Below are 20484 nucleotides of genomic sequence, written 5' to 3'. Positions count from 1 at the left end.
AATTCTTGTATAAATACATATCAGGAAAAATATACCCACATGTTGAATGTTAAAAGAGAATTCTGGAAAGGAAATAGTAGAACCAATGTATTGAAAAAATGGTTATTTCAGGCCATTTTGCAACTCCAGACATTGCAAATATCATCCAGAAATCAAAGATATAATCAAATGAAGGACCAGAACTCACTACTCCTTATAAACAAGTGCTCCTACTGGCATAAAACCAGATTGGCAAAAGTTGGAGTGAAGGTTTCCAGGACAGTGGGGGATGGGGTTGCAAACTACCTTACTCTGTTGGGAATTGTGATGGCAAATCCTTTTAAACTCCATTTTACCAGGCTTGAATGAATTTCTTGTACTTGTTCCAGTTTTAAAGAGAAAGTCTGATAGATTGAAGTATTAACGCTTCCTGTCACACTAACATTTTTACCATATTTAAGCTTGTTTTACATTGACATCTTTTATTCTGATGAAGCATTTGCCTTAGAAATGAAAGCACTAAATCATTATATTTTGTTAGGTGCTTCTGTGGAGTGTCCCTTTTTTATTTTTCTTAGGAAGCATTCAATATAGCTTCAAACCTGTCCTGTTCTGGGAACACATTCTGTTTATAGCTGCATGTCTTTAAATTTTTTTCTTTTAGCTTAGTGTCATTACTGCTGCCATTAATTTGAACATTTTAAATCTTATCCCCCCCCCCCCTTATTACTTAGATATCTGACAGGAGTTCAGATTATGCCACTTCTGCTTAAGAGAGTTGAGTATTATGCCATTGATCCTTTTAGTAATTGCTCACCCTCCTACTGCAATTGCAGCTGAATTTTGGGTATTCCATTTAACAAGGTAGTGCAGCCTGAAAGCAGAAGCTCATGGAGTACCCAAAGTCCTTGCAAATAAGAAAGGGGAAGCTTTGCTTTCTTTTAGTGTAAAGGGCAACACTATACTCTGGTGTAATTACCTGACAGATGGCAATCTTAAGGCTGTTCCCACATTCCCTGTACCTACATGCAATGCTCTCCAGGTCATCATAAGTCAGACATTTTAGAATGAAATCTATAGGCAGATTATTCAGTCTACTTTTGGAAGCAATTCTGAGAGCACATTCAATAACCAGTGCCCAGAATGTGTCCAGCCGAGTGTACAGTCCCTTCTTAATAATAATACTGCCAGATCTGACCCCTTGGTATTGCCATACAATCCAATTATTTTTAGCTTGCTGCATCAAGCTTGCTTTTCAAGCTTATCAATTTTAAGCTCTAACTTCTGTCACATTACTTGGATATTCTGTACAGTATTAGTGTGGAAGGCCTAAGTCACCTGTTTATAAAAAAAAAAACACTTTGCTACAATCTACCATTGCTAGAATCTAACTGAGTGTGCTTCTCAAATAATCTGGAAATATAGAGCTGATAAGTATATTTTTTGTCACTATTTAACTGTTTAGAGTTCTGCAATGTCTTAATTTTTGCTTGACTGAATTATTCCTATATTTGCTGGCATTGTTTTCTGATATACTAAGTGCCTCCATCTTGATTTTTTCCTACTTTACTGCCTTCTGAGCTTGTTTTAGTCATTTTTTAAATGTAATTGCATTTATTAACCCGTATTTGCTTTAATATTGCTACACACTCAAGTGTGCTAGCTTGCACTGCACTTCAATTGTTTTTACTGCTGTTTTAGTTGCTTTTGTGTAAAAAAAAAGTTTAAGCTTGTTTCCTGCCTTTCCTGTAACTAGTGTAGTCCAGATACAGATTTGCTGTACCCAGGACTGTTTGTAAGCTTCTGAGCCCCCCCCCCATCCCAAGCCTGTCTGTGTTGGAGGGAAGCCTTCAAGCTTATCAGTGGGAGTGGTAAGCACTGGGTAGCCCATATACCACAAGAGGAGTGGTTTCTGGCCTAGAAATTGTAGCTTATTGGCTGTTTGGGCAGTTTTTCCATCCCCTTCAACTTTCTGGTTTAAAAGCCCATGTTTGCATGGATTTGCACCTGTTTAAGTTCCACACTGTGGTGCTGAGCTGAGGCAAACTATTACTGATGCCAGAAAGTCTGCTCTTCAGATTTTCCCTTAGATCTTGCTAGTTCTTTCTCTCTTGCACTTCAAATAGCCTAATTTCTTTGCACTTCAACAGGTTTTTGTAGCAATTATTGCAGCGCACCGAACTGCCATCAGCACTAGTCATTCTTCATGGAAATAGCTCCAGTACTTAGTAGTTATGACCACTCTTCCTGGCATGATTATAGGGCAGTTCCCTGTGTTTCCTCCTATTAACCTGGTGCACTTGGGCATTCTGAGGCAGTCCAGTAACTGCCTCATGTATACAGACAACCATCTCCTCTTACCTCATAACACTCAGACTTGTGAGAGATGCACTTATATCACCAAATTGGAAACTATGCACTCTCCAGCCAAGACCAGACTAGCTGGTAAAGAGGAGAAGGTCAGCACATGCACCACAGTACATGGAACACATAGCCCTACAAAACACCCACTATCACAGCTCACACATAACAACACAAACCACAAACCCACCTTCGTGGAGGATCTCAATAGAAATTTACCCTAACATCAGAGATCACCAAGACAGAAATGCACTCAACCACCACAACACAGCACAAACTGCAGGACACATAGCTCACCTCCACAGTGTGCCCCTAAGGGTAAACACCTTGCCCAATACACTAATCATAGGTGACTCAATAGTGAGGCACACAGATGTCCCACTTCCTAGGTTGAATAAGGAGAAGGTAACAGTCAGCTGTCTATCAGGTGCCAGAATCTGACACATAGCACACGCACTCAGGTTCCTCCACAACAGGTACAAGTATGACTCTGTCACTGTCCATGTGGGTGTGAATGACCTGAGACACACCTCCCTGGACTACATGAAAAGAGACATGGAGGAGCTTTTTGGATTATGTGGCCCAGGCAGGTATGACACTAGCCCTGAGAGTATCCTACCCTCACCAAGAATGATACTGCAGCACAAACAAAAAATGATTGACTTCAACAATTGGCTAAGTTTCTGGTGTCATTCTAAGGGGACCTAGTATCTGTCTGCTTGGGATGACATGATTGACAGACCTCGATGCTTTGCCAGAGGTGGCCTGCATCTGTCACCCCTGGGTTGCTGGGTACTGGCTAAGGCTCTTGCCACCTCTATAGTGCCTTTTTTAGGCAGTGTTCTAAAGACCAAATTACCACTGCAACAGTTATAAATAAATGCAATCTGAGCGTCATACTGCTAAATGCTAGAAGTCTAAATCTCAAGATGCACTCGCTCAAAGCACTTCTCAAAATGGAGAACATCGACATTTGTGCTGTAATGGAGACCTGGTTTAAAGCAGCAGAAAGCACCCCTGTGCTACCAGGCTATAACTGATTCCACACCTTTTGGCCCCGAAACATGGACCCAAGCTCCAAAGGTGATGGCGTCTCCATATTCATAAAGGATATGCACACCTCAAGACTACTAGCCTAGCATAACACATTTGAGGTACTTCAGGTACAACTAACATTGGGTAAGATGGCGATTCAAGTCATAGCCTGCTATAGGTCCCCAACCATGTCCTTAGACTCTCACTCCATGTTCCTAAGCACCCTGGACTCTATCAAGGTCCAACCCAACACTCTGTTACTAGGAGACTTCAACTAACCCTCTATCAACTGGGAAAACTACTCAAGCACCAATACACTGGCAAAACACTTCCAGGAATTCATCAGTTCCAATGCTTTGCACCATCTCATTCTGACCCCCACTAGAGGAAGCAACATCCTTGACCTGGTTATTACTAACATGGGTGACCATTGCTCTACACCAGTAGTCAATCCCTCTCTGGTCAAATAAGACCATAAACTAATCACCATGAAAATTCACCCACACCCCCTGCAAAGGTAACCACCTTGAAAAACTTCTCCAAAGCTGACTTTGGACTCCTAAATACAGAGGTGGCTAATTTCACGGCACCCATGCCAATGGAAAATAGCTGCATGACTGCCAAATCATACACTAATGCACTGTACGAACATGTACACAAATGCATGGAACTAGCCATACCCAACAGTAACAAGATGCTTTCCTCCAAAAAAAGGAAGCCAATCTGGTGGTCCCCTACCATTAATTAACTCTACAACAGAAGGAAGAAACTGTTGCAGAAAAAGGTGAACTCCCACAACTGGAAAAACTCCCTTATAAGCCTCAACAAAACTTGAGATCCCTCATCAAATCTTCTAAAGCCAGCTATGAAGGCAGAATTGTGTCAGACACTAAAAACAATCACAAAGACTTCTATAGCTATATCAAGAACCTCCATGGCAATACCCAGATTTGCTCTGAGATACCGCACAATGGTACCTCCTGTACTCAGGCAGTAGATATTGCCAACATACTAGCCAACCGATTCAATGACAACTTTACCCCTCTTCCCCCCCAAAGGACCAATCACAATACTGGAAGAATGCCAGGCACCCAGCATTACTGCAGTACAGGTTAAAGCTGCATTGCCCAAGGCCAAGAATACAGCTTCCATGGGACCTGATAATATCCCTAGCTGTGTTCTACATGCACTACAAAGTGAACTGGCACCACATCTGTGTGCCCTGTACAGTCACAGCCTCACAGCAGGCTTTCTCCCTACCGAATGATGTACTGCTACAGTCGTCCCTCTCCATAAAGGGGGACCGACTACAGACCCTGGGAATTGTTGCCCCATTAGCCTGATCAGTCTGATATGTAAAGCTATAGAGCGTATCGTCATGGACCTGATTAACAAAGATATAGGAAATCTCCAGCTTTAGATCCCATGCAATTTGGCTTTGTGAAAGAGAGATCATGCTTGTTCAACCTGCTTGACTTCTTTGAGTCAGTCACCAGGTCTGTGGATGAAGGTAAGGTAGTGCATACCGACTACCTTGATCTGGCCAAGAACATTGATACCATTTCTTACTTGGGAATTATTGATAAACTCACCAAACTAGGCATCAACCCCTATATCACTAGCTGGGTTGCAAATTGATCCACAGATAGAACACACAGTGTGAAAGTAGCAGACTCCAAGTCAGACTGCAGACCAGTCACAAGTGAGGTCCAACAGGGATCAGTCCAGGGCCCTCTCCTGTTCAGCATCTACTTCTCAGAAGTCCAGGCCAACACAACGGGACTCTGTCTGACCAACTCCACAGATGACTGCAAGCTGGGAGCCATTATTAACTCCCCAAGTGATGTAGACATCCTACAGAAAGGCCTCACTGAGACCAATGACTGATGTCGAAAACATAGCCTTAATCTTAATGCCAAAAAATGTGTCATCATCCCCTTTGGTAAAAATGCAGCTCGCACTAATTACCACATTGATGGGAGCCCACTGAACACTGAAGGCATTATAAGAGATCTGGGGACATAGGTTGACAGCAACCTCTCCTTCGACCACCACATTGCCAGTGTGGTCAGAAAGTCTTTCTATGTGGCACATCTCATTACGAAGGGTTTTGCATCCAGGAAGAAGGAGGTCATCGTCTCTCTCTACTCTTCCATCATTAGACCAATCATCGAGTATAATGCCCTATTTGGCATGTACCTCACTAGACACCTGCAACAGCTGGAGATGCCACAGAAGTACCTCATGAAGAGAATCATAGGCATTAAACACATGTCCTACATGGACAGACTCAATAGACTCCAGCTATTCTCTGTCTCATATCACCTACTTAGAGGCAATCTCTGCTTGACTTACAAAGCCATGTCTGACCCAGCTGTGTTAGAAATGCTGCATCTAAAGAAATACCAATCCCTCCACACCACATACTACAGAGTGCTCAACATCATTACCACAATCAACAGAACATGGTGCAGGGACAGGTTCCTCACCCAGGGACTGCCCATGCTCTGGAATAGACTTCCCATGCATGTCAAGCAGCACACCTCACTGGCTTTCTTCAAGGGAAATCTTGATGAGTGGATGGGAAATAGAAAGTTCACCCTGGGGATCACTGCAGTGGCTCTACTTGATAGAGACACAGGGAACTAACGTTGGGTGGCATGATGCCAGGGCAGTTCTATGGGCTAGGCTTGTAAAGGCTCCAGGACCATTAGCCTGATACACACCTATGAACCTATGAACTTATGAACCTATGAATAGCTGGGTCTATATTATCTTGTTGAAATGGCATAACAGCAAATGCCATTTTGACAACAAATAAAAAGCGAACTGGAAATACAGCGAAAACTCAGGTCAGTGATTTCTTCCCTAGGGAAAAAAATGCTTGGCTTTTGCCGTGACATTGCCCTTTATCCCACTGTAGTGCAATCCTGGAGTTGGTATATTTAGTTAGGAGGGGCATGAGGAGCACAGCCCCCCACATTGGGGGGTGTGTGGGCAAAGCTCCCCACTTTAAAATGTTTTAACTGGTGTGTTGTGTCTTGTTGGTCTACTGATTTTTTTCCCTAGGAAAAAAATCGGTGGCCTGGGCTTTCACTGGTTTTGCAGTTCACTGTTTGTCGTTGAAACGGCATTTGCTGGTATGCCATTTCAACAAGATAATATAGACCTGAATAGCCATGTACTGATAGGCAAGAACTAAACTCATGTTCTCCAACTGCTAGCCATGGGAAGTGGTAACAAATTTAATGTACTGTACATTAATTGCGGTTAATTTTAGGACATCCAACATTTTGCGAAATCCAGATCCGCTTCCCTTATACATGACAAACCCTCTAAATGTGGGTTAGTTGACATCAAGAGTACTTAGACTCTTACACCCTAAAATCATTTTCAATATCAGAATAGAGAAAAAGGGGTGTGGAAAAAATTATCTGGGGACCTTGGCTGTAGAGGCTTGCAGTTACAACTTCTTCCTAATAAGTTTTCCTAAGTGTACCTCTATTTGAAGCATTTACTTTCCACCTTATATTTCATGTTTTTCTATTATCAGAAATTTCAAGTGATCTTTAATAGTTTTGTATTCTCTCGTGTGCAATGTTTGTCTCAGCTTCTGCTTTTCTATTAACTTTCCCAGTTGATGATTTATGCATAATTTGTGTTTTAGTTTCTGTGATCAAGTCATAAAAAATTGCAGTCTTTTTGGCTAGGCCATTTAGTATAGTACATGTTTAGTAACTCCTTGCATGCCCAGAGCTGCATTTCTGAATTTGGAATACACCTAAAAGATGTACAATAAGGATGACTTCAAAGATTTTTTTAGCATAGTTATTTTTAATAGCCACTGTCGTATAAAACAAACTTCATCATGTAAAACACATAAAACACAACTTGAAGCACAATAAGGATGAATTCAAAGACATTTTAGGGTAGTTATTGTTGAGTTCATATTATATGCATGAAAGCTGAATCGCGCGAACATGTATTGAGTAACACATAAAGGGCAAAAGCCCAAAGCATCGATCCCAAACATGACAAAACCAACAAACAAATACTGTCACTAACTGTTGTATGCAGGGGGCAAGCCCCCATGCACCCCCACACCCCCCTACTTAAATATACCAACTCCGAGATTGCACTCCATTGAAGCAAAGTGAAGAATTCCCTACGGCAGTATCCATTCATACCTTCGATATTGTGAATATTCGCTCTTTATGCGTCACTCAATACCTGTTCGCGAGATTCATTTTTCATGCATATAATATGAACCTGTTATCGTTAATAGCTGCTTTTGTATAAAACAAACTTCATCTGAAATTACTTTGTATCTAAAAAACAAAGTAGATATACAAATTCATACACACAATTTAACCAATAGTGTAACATTATCAATTAGATAATTATAATGAAACCACCAGACAAACTGAATAAACTAAATAATGCAATGTCAACCGGCCACTTAATAGAGCCAAAAACTTTTATTAACTTATAAAACAGTATACAATAATAAATATATCTAATAAATAATAACATATGTTATTATTTATTAGATATATTTATTATATTTATATTAGGATATAAGTGAAGGAATTTAAAACAAGTTAAAAGTTTGATATTAAAAGTAACTTTTAAATGACCTTCAGCATTATAACAATCATCAGCTCATTGTTGTTAGCATATTTATGTTAATTGTAATAGTTCATTTTAGGATTTTGTTTAATATATTTATAAGTATTTATAGGATCAATAATTATTAGTATATTATTTAACTGTTTATTGTTGTAAATTATCAACCTGAATGAATTATAATTTAATTTTAAAATTTTTACAGATAATGACATAATTTCCTGGTATTTGGTAATTTATGGCAGGATATTTAAATGCTGGGTTTAGTAGTAAAAGGTATCTGAGGAAGTTTGAAATGAATCAAAAGAAAGCGTGTATGCTCTTTTATAAGTTAATTAGATAATTAAACAGATAAATAAAAAGGTGACTGTTAACCCTTCAACAACTCCCTAATTTGTAATCACTAAAGAAAAAAATGCTTTATCATTTCATTCAAACCATGTTGAGAATCAACACTTAACTTTGTCTGTTGTTCTGCTTCTTTTTTCTCCTGTTGGTTTTTTAAAATTACCACTTCTCTTATCTTCAAAAACTTATTCTAAAATTGCAAAATAAAGTTGATTATAACTGCTGCATAAAAAGAATGTCTGAATAAGGCATTATTGTGATCCTTTGTTTTTATTGCATAGGTATGTTCTTGTATTCTTTTTCTTAAACTTCTAGTGGTCATTCCAGCATAAAAGATGGAACAATATGAACATAACCCATATACACTACTCTTACAGAATGGCAATGGTAACTTCCTGGGACTTTAATTGTATAAGGAATGTAATTTAAAGAAATGTAGGGTCCCTCAAAAATAAGCCTACACTCATTGCACCTATTGAACTTAAAAGTACCACAACTTTTATTAGTGCTAGGTCTATTACCTAATTGATTATGCTATGCTATTGGTTGAATTGTGTGTTAGAATTTGTATATCTACTATGGTTTTTAGATGGAAAGTATTTTCTGATGAACTTTGTTTTATACGAAAGAAGCTATTAAAAATAATTGTGCTAAAAAGCCTTTGAAGTCATCTTTTTTTGCTTTCAGGTGGTGTTTTATACTTTTTATTTTACTACAGCCTCAGCAGTTTGTCCAGTTTTTGTTTATATATACATTTATGAATTTGTATATGCTGAAATGTACACTTTCCAAGGTTTTAAGGTGTTTGCCAATGCTTTTTTTTACTGCATTGTCTAATTCTCTTCTGACATTATCTTACATATTTCAAAGGTTCTCAATTTCTTTCTAGTGCAGTATGTACTAGTAAAGCCATTTGTCTTGTTTTATTTATAACAAATGCAGTTCATTATTAAAACTAGGCAAGCGCATTTGCCATTTTTACCTTAGATTCTGTACTTCCACTGTATTATTCAAGTAGGCATTGAATATAAGCTGCCATCATGGTAATTCATCTTACTGTGCTCTTTTATAACATTATTTTTACTGTGCTTGTATGTAACATTATTCTTACTGTGCTCTTTTATAACATTATTCTTACTGTGCTTGTATGTAACATTATTCTTACTGTGCTCTTTTATAACATTATTTTTACTGTGCTTGTATGTAAAATTATTCTTACTGTGCTCTTTTATAACATTATTCTTACTGTGCTTGTATGTAACATTATTCTTACTGTGCTCTTTTATAACATTATTTTTACTGTGCTTGTATGTAACATTATTCTTACTGTGCTCTTTTATAACATTATTCTTACTGCACTTGTATGTAACATTATTCTTACTGTGCTCTTATATAACATTATTCTTACTGTGCTTGTATGTAAAATTATTCTTACTGTGCTCTTTTATAACATTATTCTTACTGTGCTTGTATGTAACATTATTCTTACTGTGCTCTTTTATAACATTATTTTTACTGTGTTTGTATGTAACATTATTCTTACTGTGCTCTTTTATAACATTATTCTTACTGTGCTTGTATGTAACATTATTCTTACTGTGCTCTTTTATAACATTATTTTTACTGTGCTTGTATGTACAATTATTCTTACTGTGCTCTTTTATAACATTATTCTTACTGTGCTTGTATGTAACATTATTCTTACTGTGCTCTTTTATAACATTATTTTTACTGTGCTTGTATGTAACATTATTCTTACTGTGCTCTTTTATAACATTATTCTTACTGTGCTTGTATTTAAAATTATTCTTACTGTGCTCTTTTATAACATTATTTTTACTGTGCTTGTATTTAAAATTATTCTTACTGTGCTTGTATTTAAAATTATTCTTACTGTGCTCTTATATAACATTGCAACCAAGAACCAGATTAACAGGGACAAGCCAGCACAATAAAAAACTTGAAACCAAAACCTTGTCTGACCAGCCAGCTTCACAGAGGGAATGAAACAAGCAAGACTACGATAAATTCAAATGTTATTTTGCCCGATTACAGCTAACATTCCAGTTAAGTGCTTTCAACCTAAATGGACTTCATCAGAACTGGATGTTAACTGTTCCACCTAATCTTTAAATAGAGGTACAATCACATGACTTCACCACATCACAATGTAATTAATTATCTATTGTTAAAAAACTGGTCCAGAAACTTTCATGGGAAACCATCTTCATCCAAATAAATACCACTATTTTGAGATTAAAATAATTAAAATATACATTGCTGACAACCTGGCCAAAGAATCAAATTAAAACCATTTGTTATGTATAAAACATATATACAAAAAAATCCATTAATAAAACATGTAAAAACTGTATATAAAAATGTTTAATACATGCAGTTATAATCTGGCAGCCCAAAGCTTAAGTGTACTTTGCAGGGAAATCATGTTGTTATTCCACCCTGGGCACTTACTTGCATTTAACTTCAGCTGCCACATTAATTATCTGTACTCCAAGATCTGTTCACAGGGTCTACCCCTGGAATTTGGTACTACTTGCTCTATTGCAAATTACTATTTTTGCAGACTAATGTTTGTCTGTATAAAGCATTAGAATCCTTTCTAGCATTAATATCATAAAGATGTTCTTGCAATCTGACCCTAAATTTATGTTCAGTTTTTCCAATATAAAAACTGAAACTATGGTCTCAAAATGCAAAATACCCCCCCCCCCCCAAGTATTACAATTGTAATGTGAATTGAAAGAATTTGTATGACTGTAGGATGCTGGAATTAATTGGTAGCAACTGGAAGAAGCTGGATTGAGACTGGAATGAATGTATTTATCTGTTAATTAACCAGAACTGTATTGAACAAGTGCCAATCTCTCCTTTATGAGCCAAATCTTCTTCTACTTTTCAGAATAAAGTCTGCAAACATTGTAGTTTGGCTAAGAATACTTTATTATGTACAGTGAAGGTAAATATCAACAATATCCGATTATCGTTTCCAATACCAGTGCTGATAAACTGAAATAGTACTCTGCACTCATATTCTTCATATTCCTTTCCTCCTGAAAAGTATAATTAATATTCTGTAATGTTGGATATTTGACCTGACTTCAGCACTAAAAACAGAGTGACCAATTTTTCAATTTCACTGTAAAAAAATGTCATCAGAAATTATTTTTATAGCCTTACCATTCGCCCCTTGACCAAACTCCTTTTTTGTTTATAAGAATGACAAGTGTTAAACTCCAAACACCCATTGGAAAAGGTAGGTTTTCTATAAATCATTGACTGAAATCTACTTAAATGGGAAATCCTTAACCTACGTAATATCCAAATAGTTAACCATAGATACTGAAAAATGGTAAGTAAACTCCAAAAATGTATAGCAGATTTCATATAGGAAATGAAGTCTATTAATTCATCATGATTTCCTTTCCATATAATAAAAATATCATCCAAAAAATGAAAATATATAGTAATATGGTCAAAAAAACTAGATCTAAACACGTATTCCTGTTCCCAATAACAGACAATTGCAACATTGTATAGGGGAGCACAGGCAGCACTTATAGCCAGTCCACTTATTTGCTTAAAATATTCCCCTTTGAAAAATTAAAACAAAATTATTTGTTAAAACAATCTCCATGAAAGAATTAATACTATTAATGTCCCTATTGGACATCCACTCACAACCACATAATATGTCATTAAACCATGCCAACGTATCTCGTGGGGAATGCAGGAAAACAAATACATCAGTGATCACTAAGTACCATTCAGGAAAAAATAGGAATTTATTTGCCCTAAAAAGTCCCAAGAACCCTAGATATATATGGATAGTTAATCCTAAACTGCCTTGCCAATTGCTAACAGATGGGTTTTAGAGCCAGTGGCTGCCACTATGGGATGAAAAGGAGGGTCAAGTACATCCTTATATATCTTAGGGATCCCAAAAACTAGGAATAACTTGTTGTTTAACACACAAAAACCTATGTAATTTGTGATCTATAACTCCCTGGGCAATTAAGCCATCCAAAATAAAATTGATTTTCCTGTATGCAATGTGAATTTCATTTTTGGAGATTCTGCTATACTGCTCCGCTTTGTTAAGAAGGGAAAAGATTCACCCTGAGTCCTCAATACCGTCATAAATACTATTCCATAGCCCTTGTCAGGCTTCATTGTATGTACATCGTTACTTGCACTGATCTTGTTTAATAAAACATATGCCTCCTTTGACATGTTATAGGTCCCAGCCCTCGAACCTTGTAAACAGGCTTGCCTGATATCCCTAACACAATACTTTTCAAATAAAGCCAATAACGGATGAAGCGGGAGATTAATTGTACTCTTTCTAACCAGGAAGTGACAAAGGGAACTGTCACTAGTGAGTGCCCTAGTATCAGTGCCATACATTAAAGTCAAGTTTAATTTTCTAATGTAGAGTATGAACCTAATAAAAATTTCACCTAAATCCATATAGGTTTTTAGCACAGAGGTAAAGCCTTTAATGAATCAAAAAATATCACTACAGTTTCAATATATTAAAACCATTAAAAGTGGGAATAATCCCATTGTTGTACACTCCATCATCATAGCTAAATGATTAGTTGTAGGAATCATAGTTAAAACCTCGGGGGGGGGGGGGGCTGTCTTCCATGATAAATTCCAGTGACTCCCTCGCCCTCTCCCCTGGTCTGACCTGTTTGTTCCATATGGGTCGAGCTGCTCTGCTTTTGAGAGTTGTTCTGCTATTCAGTCGTTTCTGATCTCCTCACCATAGGGGGATTTTAAAAAATCATTCTCAGTGTTGTCAAAATGATTGGTATCTACCAGTTCCCTATTAATATTAACTTGTGCCATCTTCACTAGTCCTATTAGCTAATAGATAAACTGTTTTGTTTTTGTCTTCAAGGTCATCCCTATGTACTATTTCTTGCTTCCTTTCTAAATTATCTTTAACACATTTATCAACTCTTTTAAACATCTCATGAAAATGTAATAAATTAGATTCAAATAACAGATCATTGTGCAAACAATGATTTAGGCTGCCAAGTTCTACAACTAATTCATTAATCAACTTATCATTTTCCTTGATTAAAAGTTTAATAATTTTAAATCCACATCCATCGAAAACATCGACAAGCTTATGGTAAAGTCCAGAACCAAACTGAACATTATTGGAAAATTTCCAGTCTTAAACCTTTAGGTGGTATTTTAATACTGAGATAGCATCTAAAATATGCATTGTCCATCTGCAAGTTTTTAACCTTTAGCAATTTTTTTCTCAAAAAGCTCAAGTGTAGCATCAAAAGTCTTACTATATAAAACCCGCCAGGATATGAACAAATGGAACCTCGTGATTCAACCATGCTGTAAAATCAAAGTCCTCTAATATATTAGTAGCTCCTCCGCCGACCTCCAAAGTTCATAAATCTCTTTTTCCAATGGATGACAGTAAATTCAGCCCTTCCCATGGTCTAGTGGAAGAAATAACTTTCTTTGTTTTGCGTCACACCACGGAAGCATATATGGAGTTGTTACTTATAACTGTAGAATGAAGTGGAAGCATAGAATACAGAAGTTCCGGTATTTCAGGAACCTGGAAAGCACCATTATTCATAGACTTAATGGGGCAGGGGGGGGTAATATTACATCCTTGCTGCTCCAGTCTAAAATTGTTTTGAGCGAGCAACTGTATTAATCTTGTTAATTCTTCAACTAACCAGAAGCAGTTGGAATATTGTGAATTTTCATTAAATGCAGCCCCATTGTCCAAACTGGAAATGACTGTGCTGAACATACCTGTAGACCTCTTGAACAATACCAGAAAAGCCATGGGATGTCCCAAAAAATTGCAACCAAGAACTGAATTAACAGGACAGGCCAGCACAATCAAAAACTTAAAATCAAAACCTTGTCTGACCACCCAGAGGGAACAAAACAAGACCAGGATAAATTCAAACTTTATTTTGCCAAAATACAGCCAGTATTCCATTTAAGCATCTTAGTCCTAAATGGACTTCATCAGAACTGGATGTTAACTTTTCTCATTAATCTTTAGTATAATCAAATCACTTCATCACATCATGATGTAATTAATTAATTATCCATTGTTAAAAACTGGCCCGACAACTTTCACATGAAACCATCTTAATCCAAATATACATTCCTGGCAAACTGTCCAAATAGTCAACCTAAAACATCTGTTGTGTATAAAACATACATATAAAAAATTCTTTAATAAAACACATGTAAAAATTGTAAATAAAAAAGTTTAAATACATACAGTTATAATCTTGCAACATAATTCTTCTTACAGTACTCATATAACATTCTTACTGTGATCTTATATAACATTCTTCTTCTTAAAGAGCTGTTATATGACATTATTTCAATTTTGACCCCTGATTCCATTTAGTTGCAGTCTTGATTATGCATGTTTTCCCATTCAGGAGGTTAAGTTCCAGTCATGTTCTCACTGCACAGCACTTAATGTATTTTAATGTATTTTAATTCTTCATAACTAACTTAGGCAAATGGCAGCTCTTTGAACTAAATAAAAATGTCTATTTCCATTAGGAAACATTTTGCAACTTTTTATTTTGCCTTGGTCTTTAGTTTTCAGATTCTTTATGAGTTTCACTTACATTATTTATGAGAGGTTAACTTGGTTGGGCAGCTAAGATATCCACGCACTATCATGGTGAAGACAGTGGAAACAGATGTTAATAGAGAGGGTTGGGTCTATATTAGATGAACGAACGATCAAAATATCGAGTACAACATGCTCAACACACTTAGATCAATCGTTCATCTAATCGGAATCTGCAAATGCCGAAAACTGGAGTTTCGAAAAGTTTTAGTTGGCCATGGTAGTGAGTGTAGCTTGTGACGTAAAGCTGCTACACTGTCTGGAATAGCTAGGTAAGCAAATTCTTCACTTGTGTAAGTATTCGTTTTGCGATTCCCAGGAAATTGCCCTTTCCCCAATGTAGAGCAATCTTGGAGTTGGTATATTTAGTTGGGGGATGTGGGGTGCAAAGTCCCCCACTGTGTTTTAAAAGCAGAAGAGTGTGTTTAGGTTTTAAAGTTGTTGAATTATGTGAGCATGTAGGGGTTTATATATTTTCATTCTATGTGTGTGTGTTGTATGTTAGTATAGGGAAGGTGTGGGACAAACAAAATGTTTCAATTTAGTTGTATTCAGGCTTTTTAGTTTTTGATTAGGTGATTGATCTATCAAAATGTGTCGAGCATGTTGTACTCAACATTTTGATCATTCATTCATCTAATATAGACCCGAGGGGGTTAGGGCTACCAGCTGGTTCAGTGATTACTTCTGTAAGTGCCACAAAGCAAAAATTTATCTGGTTTAAAATCACACACATTGAGATCCGGTCAACCAGATAGCTTATTTCTGTTTTATTATCTGAATACATTACTTGAAGAACCACAGGTGGAAAAATGTGTTCCAGTCTTAAGTTCTGTGTCAATTAAATCAAAGAAATTACAATATTTGTAAAGGTACTAAGAGTAATCCATAATTCATACATCTTACTGTCCTATGTACTCTGGATGTTCCATTTTGGATTTGGAAAATTCTGGCTGCTAAAACTAGTTAACTAGTTCAGTTCTTTGAAAGTGTTAACAAGGCCACGGATAAAGGCATGCAGTCCACACACCATAATTTGAAACTTGTAGGGACCTTTCATACTATACTGTCAAAAATAGGATTATTGACAAACTCTAAGCTCCATTACCCATAAGCAGTTCACTGGATAGCTAAATGACTGTTAGATACAAGCTATATACCCTTCAGCTTGGAATATTTACTCTAGCCACAAAAACAACACTAGTGCTGCCCACAGAGATCTCTCTTGGACTTCCTCCTCTTTGGCATATTTACATATATATTCCATTGAAAGGAAATCTGTTATTTAAGGACTAAAGCTACTAAGTTTTCAAAGATTTCAAACTGGGAGTGGTTAGCAAATGAAATCCCATTCTGATACCTACTCTTCAGCAAGGGCTTGACCAAACAAATATTTGGTGTGCGAAACTTTGGCTATTCCTCAAAATCAGGACACATGGAAAAGTTTTCTTTCATAAATCTCACATCAGTGCTGCATACAATATAGTCTCATCAAGTCTTCAGGGACATGAGTGCCTATATTAATAAAGTCGTCTTTGACTGATGTGGTTAGGAAATCCTTCATACAACGTATCCTTTATGGTAATGCCTAAATGTCTAATGAAGTTATATTCCTACTTTACACCTCCTGTACTTAATCCATTAGTGAAAATGCCAACTTCTGCATGTACCATGATAAATACCTAAGTCAATACAAGAGATATCAAAGTTTCCGTAATAAAAATACCTCTGGTCTTATTACCCTTAGCTATTCTCAGAGACTACAAGTTCTGTCCCTTTGCTCAGTCTCATATAGACTGATGAAGAATGGTTCCTGCTTAGCTTTCCATGCTGTTAATGATCTTGCATGCTTTGAATTCCTTCCTCTAAGTAAAACCAGTGGCAAAGCAAACACCCACTCTCTGCTTCTTCTTCTTCTTCTTCTTCTTTCGTCTTTTCACGGTTAGAGGTCGCCACAGCGGAACTATGGTCTGCTAATGATTGGCAGTAGATTTTTACAGTGCCGAGGTGCCAGCCCGACACCCAACCTTCAATGATGGCATGCCCATTCACACATGTCTTTTGAACTATAGTCGTAAATTTGTACTGCTACATTAAGAATACCAGCAAGCATGGCAGATATTCCAGACAATGCATTCCCATTTCTTGGAATAGACTTACCTTAAATATCAAGCAGTATATTTCCCTTGCAATCTTTAAAGCCATTTTGAAATACAGGATGGGTGATCACATATTTTTCAACTAGGATGTCTGTGAAAAAACTCCTTATTGGTGGACACTATTAATCTCCCACTGATGCTATATGAAATGACTGAGCTACTTGATGTCCTGCTTGGCCATAAGCTTAACAAGAACCTGTAAATTTATTTCTTTAATATATTTGTATAAGACAGCAGACCTCTTGGGCTGCAGTGATGCTTTAATGAGGTGATGTCTGGGAATGAAAAACTGCTACTGTCCACGGAGTCAGCAGATCCATAATTCAATAATCTCTCCAGAGGCTAGGAAACCAAAACAGCAACATGACAGTTTGACATGGCTCTGTGAACACACACATAGTGAGACAGTTTCTAAGACTGCATGTGTTAGAAATTCTCATACACACACACTAATTTTTTCCGACATTGTATGACTTTGGCCTAGGCCATAGCTGAAAAGTATTCTCAGATCAACTGAGACAAATTCAAAATAAAATAAATCTCTCTCCCTTTTTATTCTAAGTCCGCAGTGCAGCAAAAGATTTTCTGTCTAGAAACTTTTTTGCACATCTGCCAATAATCCTCCCTGATCCTCCTTGATATACTATTCTTTTTTATGTGTTACTTTGCATTTGACTTAGAATTTATACCAGACATACTGTACTTCAATCAACTACCGAGAATGATTGACACTTTGCGAATAACAGAATCACAGTACCTGAATATTTAACTGATGAAGACCTTCCTTGTGTTTAGATACTCAAAATGAGAACCTTTTTCTCATTTCTACTCTCTGTGTAGTAGTTGTACTGAAATCCTTAATGATTTTTTGGTCATTATCTGTTATGCCTAGGAAAGGTTTTCACTTGTGCTCTGTTTGGTACAGGCATATCTTAAGTACTGATTTATTTTGTTGATGCACTTTATTTTCCAGAAAAATCGATCCACCGTTTCTGTTACTGGCAAGGCTAACTATTTGAGCATTTTGAAGGTGTCTAAGTTTAACAAAGATAGGTACTTCACTTGTGCAAACAAATTATAACTGTGCAAACAATCATTCTTTTTAAGTACTAGCAAACACAAACTAAAGACTAAAATTCTCACTACAGTCTTAGAAATGTGTTTAAACAAGCTAACCTCTGCCTCCAGGGTAGTTTGCCTTCTAAAATCACTGCAGTAGTCACCATAAGGTTAATTTAAATGACTAGTTTAACTGTGACTCTCTTAGCAACTCAAGATAATGTTCAGTACTTTGTCTACAAGCAATAATTATGAACTTTTGAACATTGGGATTTAATACACTTCTTTATATTTCCCCTTTGTTTATCTTCATGTTTGTGTATGTTATACTCATGAGGAATGTTGATATCTATATTACATAAGTTACTTGCATACCATTTCATATACATTTTTAGGTACCAATTTTGTCTTTGTGTACAATCTATAGCTATGTAAGTTACTGATGTTCTCTTCTACTCATTTCTAAATATTGTGGGTATATTTTCAGTGTTCTGCTCAAGCACATGCTTTTTCACTGTGTACATTTGCTTTGCTAATATATTTCCTATTCATAGTTAAGTTGTAGGGCTAAACAATCAGTGTGTGAGCCACTACAATGTTAGGCAATAACCCATATTCAGACATTCCCAGCAGCCTCAAGGATGGAAATACAGCATGGAGAGGGGGCATTTCAGGTTGTCTGCCAATTACTTAGGTTTACCTTGAAGCTGGCAAGGATGTTGCTCAGCTTCATATGTAGTGTTCATTGGAGGGTACTCGGAAATTTGATATTTTGTGCCTTTGTGGGTTTACCTGTAATATGGCTGAGAAAAGGTCCTGCACCATTCTACTCACTCATTTAACAAACAGATGGATAACTGGAAACATATTTGACAAATAGTCCCCTCTGTTCAGTTTTAGTCAAATTTGTAAGCCTGTAAAGTACTTTTTCAAAGATCAGTCAAGTGCCTGTTTTGTTCTACCATATGTAATGATCAAATCACAATTCATCATGTGTTGCATCCTGTGGCTAACGTGTATGTGCAAAACGTGTCTCACATCCTGATATACATCTTATCTTATGTGAGTAGAAACATGGCAAATTTATTGTCTGGATGCTATTTCTTTTGATGATTACCTGAACTCAAATCAAGCTTTCTTCAAACAAAAAAAACTGTTTAATTCACTGATACTATCCTTTAGAAATCACATTAAGTATTTCTTTTTGTATAGCCTTGGCTCTGAAGGGATAAGAATTGACTGATGCAATTTCCAAGTTTTGATAGTAAACAATACTTTTACACCCCCTGCCCACCATCAAGGAAACCAACAAATATTCTGTTAAGGGTTTCCTTAATTTAAAGCATACTTCTCAACTGTCCAGATTCTCGCAGAGTGTTCACATTTTTGCCTTATATTTTTGGTCTATTCCTCATAAAATTTGTGGTTTTCTGGATTTTTGTGGCAAATCAGGGAGGATTCAATTCATTATATGATGATAGGCATTGGAGTTTCACACTTCAGACCCTTCAGAAAATGTATGGCAACACAAGACCTTTATTGAAGCAACTTTCTAAGTTTATAAGTGCAATATTTAAAATTTGTCCCTATTTTTGGCTTTGTCCAGATTGCTTGTGCCAAGTGGTTGAGAGCTATGATTTAAAGGTCAATATTTTTTTAAACAAACAGAACAAAGAAAACTGTAAACACAATAAGTTTAATCATGCAGTCTGCTAGTTATTCTCATCCTTCAAACCACCCTGATAAAATAATAAATTGGATGTGATACTTCCAAAAGTGGTAAACCTGTATCAGCAGAATAAATATACTTATTTTCACCCACAAGGTACATTGATAAATGTATAATTTGGAAAGAAAGAAAGAGGTTCATGCATTTGCAGATGAAGTCCATGCCAATTTTCATTTGAAATCAATATTTGTGCTTTTACACAGGTCAGCAAGATACTGAACATTTCTCATTGTTCCACTAAAAATGTAATACAGAGTTTAGCTTTTTAAAAACAAAATGTTTATTAAGTTTAAGTATAAAACATTTATCCAATGTACATTTAGCATAATTCAAATTACAAAGCACGTTACCATCTTTAAGGGCAAAAGCACTGGTGTTGAGTTTTTGCAATATGCTGTGTTACTTGTTGGTAGCACTTGCAGTCCTTGAATATAGAAGTTTTCACTTGTACTGCAAATGACTGCCATGGACATTATTTTTTTATTTATTTTATTTTTTAATCTATCAGTTCCTTTATTAAGTTT

This window comes from Protopterus annectens, chromosome 6.part0 (assembly GCF_019279795.1).
Source record: "Protopterus annectens isolate FY-2018-M chromosome 6.part0, PAN1.0, whole genome shotgun sequence".
Classification (NCBI taxonomy): Eukaryota; Metazoa; Chordata; order Ceratodontiformes; family Protopteridae; genus Protopterus; species Protopterus annectens.
The sequence above is the reverse complement of the archived record's forward strand: the minus strand, read 5'-3'. Positions refer to the sequence as shown.